Genomic DNA, 6,432 nt, shown 5'->3' with positions numbered 1-6,432 from the left:
AGGCTGAGGTAGGAGAATCACTTGAACCCAGGAAGCGGACATTGCAGTGAGCCAAGATCACACCATTACACTCCAGCCTGGGCAACAAGAGTGAAACTCCATCTCAAAAAAAATCAACAACAAAAAACCCCCACCACTTTTATTAATAGATAGAACGGTTAGAGGATCAGTAGGAAATACAGAACTTAAACAACATTATAAGCCAATTAGACGTAGTACATACAGTACCCATCACCCATAAGAATACATATTTTTCCAAAGTGTACAGGGAACATTCTCCAGAATTAGTCATATGTTAGACAAATTAAATGTCTCAATTTTTTTATTTTCAATTTTTTGGCAGAGTCTTTCTCTGTCACCCAGGCTGGAGTGCAGTGGCGGGCTCTCAACTCAATGCAACCTCCACCCCCGGGTTCAAATGTTTCTCATGTCTCAGCCTCCCAAGTAGCTGGTACTACAGGCGCACCACCATGCATGGTTAATTTTTGTATTAGTAGAGACGGAGTTTTGCTATGTTCGTTGGCCAGGCTGGTCTCGAACTCCTGACCTCCAGTGATCTGCTTGCCTCAGCCTCCCAAACTGCTGGGATTACAGGCATGAGCCACTGCACCTGGCCTCAATAAATTTTTGTTTTTATTTCTTTTTTTATTTTTCCTTTCTTTCTTTTCTTTTTTTTTTTTTCTTGAGACGGAGCCTCGCTCTTGTTGCCCAGGCTAGGGGCAATGGTGTGATCTTGGCTCACTGCAACCTCTGCCTCCAGGGTTCAAGCGATTCTCCTGCCTCAGCCTCGTAAGTAGCTGGGATTACAGGTGCCTGCCACCATGCCCGGCTAATTTTTAGTATTTTTAGCAGAGACAGAGTCTCACCATGTTGGCCAGGCTGGTCTCAAACTCCTGACATCAAGTGATCTTGAGGTCAGCCTCCCAAAGTGCTGGGATTATAGGCATGAGCCACCATGACCGGCCTTGTTTTTATTTCTTTATTTATTTTGAGTCAGGGGTCTTGCTCTGTTGTCCAGGCTGGAGTGTAGTGGCACAATCATTGCTCACTGCAACCTGTGTCTCCCAGACTCAAGTGATCCTCCCACCTCACCCTCCACAGTAACTGGGAGTACAGGTACATGCCACCATGACTGGCTATTGTTTTTATTTTTATTTTTTTAGTACAGGTGAGATCTCACTATGTTGCCTCCCTATGGTGTTTGATCTTGAACTCCTGAGCTCAAGCAATCCTCCTACCTCAACCTTCCAAAATGCTGGGATTACAGGTGTAAGCCACCATGCCCAGCCAAAGAATTTTTAAAAATCATAATCATACAAAGTATTTCTTTAACTATAATGTGATGAAGCTAGATATAAACAACAGAAGGAAAAAAGGAAATTTCACAATTATGTTGAAATAATACACTCATACAATTTCAAAAAGAAATCAGAAAATAGAACAATATTTTGAGACAAATGAAAACAAAGCTACGATATACCAAAACTTATGAAATGCAGTGAAAACAGTGCTCAGAGGGAAATTTATAGCTCACGAAAAAGAATAATCTCAGCCAGGCGCGGTGGCTCATGCCTGTAAATCTCAGCACTTTGGGAGGCTGAGGCGGGCGGATCACCTGAGGTTAGGAGTTCGAGAGCAGCCCGACCAACATGGAGAAACCCCGTCTCTACTAAAAATACAAAATTAGCTGGGCGTGATGGCACGTGCCCGTAATCCCAGCTACTCGGGAGGCTGAGGCTTGAACCCGTGAGGTGGAGGTTGCGGTGAGCAGAGATCATGGCGTTGCACTCCAGCCTGGGCAACAAGAGCAAAACTCCATCTCAAAAAAAAAAAAAAAAAAGAAAAGAAAAATCTGACATTAATTACCTAACTTTATGCCTTAAGGAATTGGAAAAAGAGAAGAAAAGTAAATCCCAAGTGTCAGAAGGAAATTTATTAAAGATTAATTAGAGGCAAAAGAAAAGATTAGGGCAAGGAACCGTGGCTCATCCCTGTAATCCCAGTGCTTTGGGAGACCAAGGTGGGAGGATCTCTTGAGCCCAGGACATTGAGGTTGTAGTGAGGTATGATTGTGCCACTGCACTCCAGCCTGAGTGACAGAGCAAAACCCTGTCTCAATAAAATAAAAATTAATAAAAGATAATATAATATAGATAACAAAATAAAATAAAATACCAAGAATAAATTTAGCCAATGAGGTGAATTTAGCCAAGAGTTGCACAATGAAAACTATTTTATATTGCTTAAAGAAATTAAAATAGATCTAAATAAATGGAAAGATATCCCATTGTAATGAATTAATAGACTTAATATTGTTAAAATGGCAATGGTCAATCTTCATGACCTTGGATTTGCAATTCTTTCTGAGATTTGACACCAAAAGCACAAGTAATAAAAGCAATATATGAATTGGACTTTGGTAAAATATAAAGTGTATGCATGAAAGGTCAATATCAAGAGACTGAAAAGAGGCTGGGCGAGGTGGCTCACACCTGGAATCCCAGCACTTTGGAAGGCTGAGGTGGGAGGATTGCTGGGGTTCAGGAGTTCGAGACCAGCCGGGGCAACATAGTGAGACCCTGTCTCTACAAATAATCCAGAATTAGCTGGGCATGGTGGTATGTGTCTGTAGTCCCAGCTACTCAGGAGGCAGAGGCAAGAGAATTGCTTGACCCCAAAAAGTGGAGGCTGCAATGAGCTGTGATCACACCACAGCACTCAGCTTGGGCAACTGTGAGACCCTGTCTCAAAAAAAGAAAAAAAAGACTGGCCGGGCGCGGTGGCTCAAGCCTGTAATCCCAGCACTTTGGGAGGCCAAGGCGGGCGGATCACGAGGTCAGGAGATCGAGACCATCCTGGCTAACATGGTGAAACCCCGTCTCTACTAAAAATACAAAAAAACTAGCCGGGCGTGGTGGCGGGCGCCTGTAGTCCCAGCTACTCCGAGGCTGAGGCAGGAGAATGGCCTGAACCTGGGAGGCGGAGCTTGCAGTGAGCCGAGATCGCGCCACTGCACTCCAGCCTGGGTGACACAGCGCGAGACTCCGTCTCAAAAAAAAAAAAAAGAAAAAAAAGACTGAAAAGATAACCCACAAAATGGGAAGGGAAACAATGCTTGCAAAACATATTTATCTCAAGGCTCTAGAGTCCAGAATTATGTAAGAACGTTTACAACTTAACAACAGAAACACAACTCAGTTAAAACTTGGGCAAAGGCCGGGTGCGGTGGCTCAAGCCTGTAATCCCAGCACTTTGGGAGGCCGAGGCGGGCGGATCACGAGGTCAGGAGATCGAGACCATCCTGGCTAACATGGTGAAACCCCGTCTCTACTAAAAATACAAAAAACTAGCCGGGCGTGGTGGCGGGCGCCTGTAGTCCCAGCTACTCGGAGGCTGAGGCAGGAGAATGGCCTGAACCTGGGAGGCGGAGCTTGCAGTGAGCCGAGATCGCGCCACTGCACTCCAGCCTGGGTGACACAGCGTGAGACTCCGTCTCAAAAAAAAAAAAAAAAAAAAGAAAACAACTTGGGCAAAATACTAGAATAGACATTTCTCTAGAGAAATCATAGACGGCTGGGGGAGGTGGCTCATACCTATAATCCCAGCACTTTGAGAGGCCTAGGTGGGCGGATCACCTGAGGTCAGGAGTTCCAGACCAGCCTGGCCAACATGGTGAAACCCTATCTCTACTAAAAGTGTGAAAATTAGCCAAGGGTGGTGGTGCTCCCTGGTAATCCGAGCTACTCAGGAGGCTGAGGTGGGAGAATTGCTTGAACCTGGGAGGTGGAGGCTACAGTGAGCTGAGACTGCACCACTGTAATCCAGCCCAGACAACAGAGTGATACCCCATCTCAAAAAAAAAAAAAGAAAAAAAAAAAAGAAACCATAGAAATGGCCAACACACACATGAAAATATGCTTAACATCATTAATTATTAGGGAAATGCAAATCAAAGTCACAATGAGACACCATTTCTTACCTCATCAGATAATTAGAGTTCTAAAAATGAACTAAACAGTCTGGGCACAGTGTCTCACTCCTGTAATCCCAGCACTTTGGGAGGCCAAGGTGGGCGGATCACCTGAGGTCAGGAGTTCAAGACCAACCTGGCCAACATGGTGAAACAGCATCTCTACTAAAAATACAAAACATTAGCTGGGCATGATGACAGGAGCCTGTAATCCCAGCTACTCCGGAAGCTGAGGCAGGAGAATCACTTGAATTCGGGAGGTAGAGGTTGCAGTGAGCTGAGATTACACCATTGCACTCCAGCCTGGGCAACAAGAGTAAAATGCCACCTCAAAATAAAATAATAACAATAATAAGAAAAAGGACAAAAACAGTTGTTGACAAAGATGCAGAGAAGTTGAAGCCCTACTATGTTTCTGATGGGTATGTAAAAATGGTGCAACTGCCGTGGAAAACAGATGGACAGTTCCTCGAATTTAAATGTAGAATTACCATGAAACCCAACAATTCCACTCCTAGGTTCACACCCAAAAGAACTGAAAACAGGTGTTCCCACAAAACTTTATATAGGAATGTTCATAGCTGCACTATTCACAAGAGTGAAAATGTGTAGTGAAAGGTGGGTGGAAATAATGCTTATGTCCATCATGTGATGAATGAATTTTAAAAATGTTATCTGTATACAATGCAATATTATTCAGCCATAAAAAGGAATGAAGTACTGACACAGCTACAACACAGGTGAACCTTGAAAACATGCTAAGTGAAAGAAGCCAGTCTGAAAAGGTCACATATTCTAGGATTCTATTTATTAAATATGTAAAATGTTCAGAATATTCAAGACTGTAGAGACAGCCAATTAGTGGTTGCCAAGGGTTGAGGGGAGAAAGGAATCAGGAGTGACTGCTTAATTGATACTGGGCTTCTTTTTGAGGTGATGAACATTTTTGGAAAACTTTTGGGGACTATCGAGTGGTGATGGTGCTACTACATTGTTATTGTTAGAAATGCCACTGAATTGTACACTTCGTTTTATTTTATATTTACTTATTTATTTATTTTTGAGACGGAACCTCGCTCTGTCACCCAGGCTAGAGTGCAGTGGCACAATCTCAGCTCACTGCAACCTCTACCTCCTGGGTTTAAGCGATTCTCCTGCCTCAGCCTCCCGAGTAGCTGGGATTACAGGCGCCCATCACCAGGACGGCTAATTTTTGTATTTTTAGTAGAGACAGGGTTTCACCATGTTGGCCAGGCCAGTCTTGAACTCCTGACCTCAGGTGATCCGCCCACCTTGGCCTCCCAAAGTTCTGGGATTACAGGCGTAAGCCACTGCGCCCGGCCAGAGATCTTTATTTTTAAACATAGGTGTCTACAGCTATACATTTCCATCTGAGCGTTGCTTTTGCCATATCCCATGCACACTGGGTATGTACACACCAGGCCTTTACACTTTAAAATAGCTAAAACAGGCCAGGCGTGGTGGCTCACACCTGCAATCCCAGCACTTTGGGAGGCCAAGGTGGGCAGATCACTGGAAGTCAGGATTTTGAGAACACCCTGGCTAATGTAGTAAAATCCCACCTCTACTAAAAATACAAAAATTACCAGGGCGTGGTGGTGGGCACCTGTAATCCTAGCTACTTGGGAGGCTGAGGCAGGAGAATTGCTTGAACCTGGGAGGCAAAGGTTGCAGTGAGCCGAGATTGCACCACTGCACTCCAGCCTGGGTGACAGGTCGAGACTCTGCCTAAAAAAAATAAAAAATAAAATAAAATGAATTAAAATCTAAGAAAATAGTTAAAATTGGTCTTAGACAAGGTAGCATGAAAAAAGAAAACTAGTTACAAGCATAAATTTTGTGTTATGTGTATTTTACAGTAAAAAAAATCAACTGATTCTTTGGGAAAAAAGAAAAATGACAGAATTATTAGAATAAATATACAAATCCACATCATAAAGGGAAATTTTTACATACTCATTAATTGAGGCATCGAGCAGACAGCAAACAGGGATGTAAATATTGCAACATTTTCTGTAGAAAACAATTTTTTTCTGTGTGTTCTTTTTTAGAACACATAGATATACATAAAAGTTGACAAGACAGGCTGGGCGCGGTGGCTCACGCCTGTAATCCCAGCACTTTGGGAAGCCAAGGTGGGCAGATCACCTGAGGTCAGGCGTTCAAGACCAGCCTGGCCAACATGGTGAAACCCCGTCTCTACTAAAAATACAAAAAATTAGCCGGGCGTGGTGGTGGGCGCCTGTAGTCCCAGCTACTCGGGAGGCTGAGGCAGGAGAATCGCTTGAATCGGGAGGCAGAGGTTGCAGTGAGCCGAGATTGTGCCACTGCACTCCAGCCTGGGCAACACAGGTAGAGTCTATCTCAAAGAAATAAAATAAAAATATAAATAGAAGATGAACTTAAAGAAAGGGTAGAGTTTAGGGAGCTGGACAGGCATT

Source organism: Theropithecus gelada, chromosome 8, assembly GCF_003255815.1.
Source record: "Theropithecus gelada isolate Dixy chromosome 8, Tgel_1.0, whole genome shotgun sequence".
In the NCBI taxonomy this organism is placed as follows: Eukaryota; Metazoa; Chordata; class Mammalia; order Primates; family Cercopithecidae; genus Theropithecus; species Theropithecus gelada.
Note: the sequence above shows the minus strand (reverse complement) of the source record.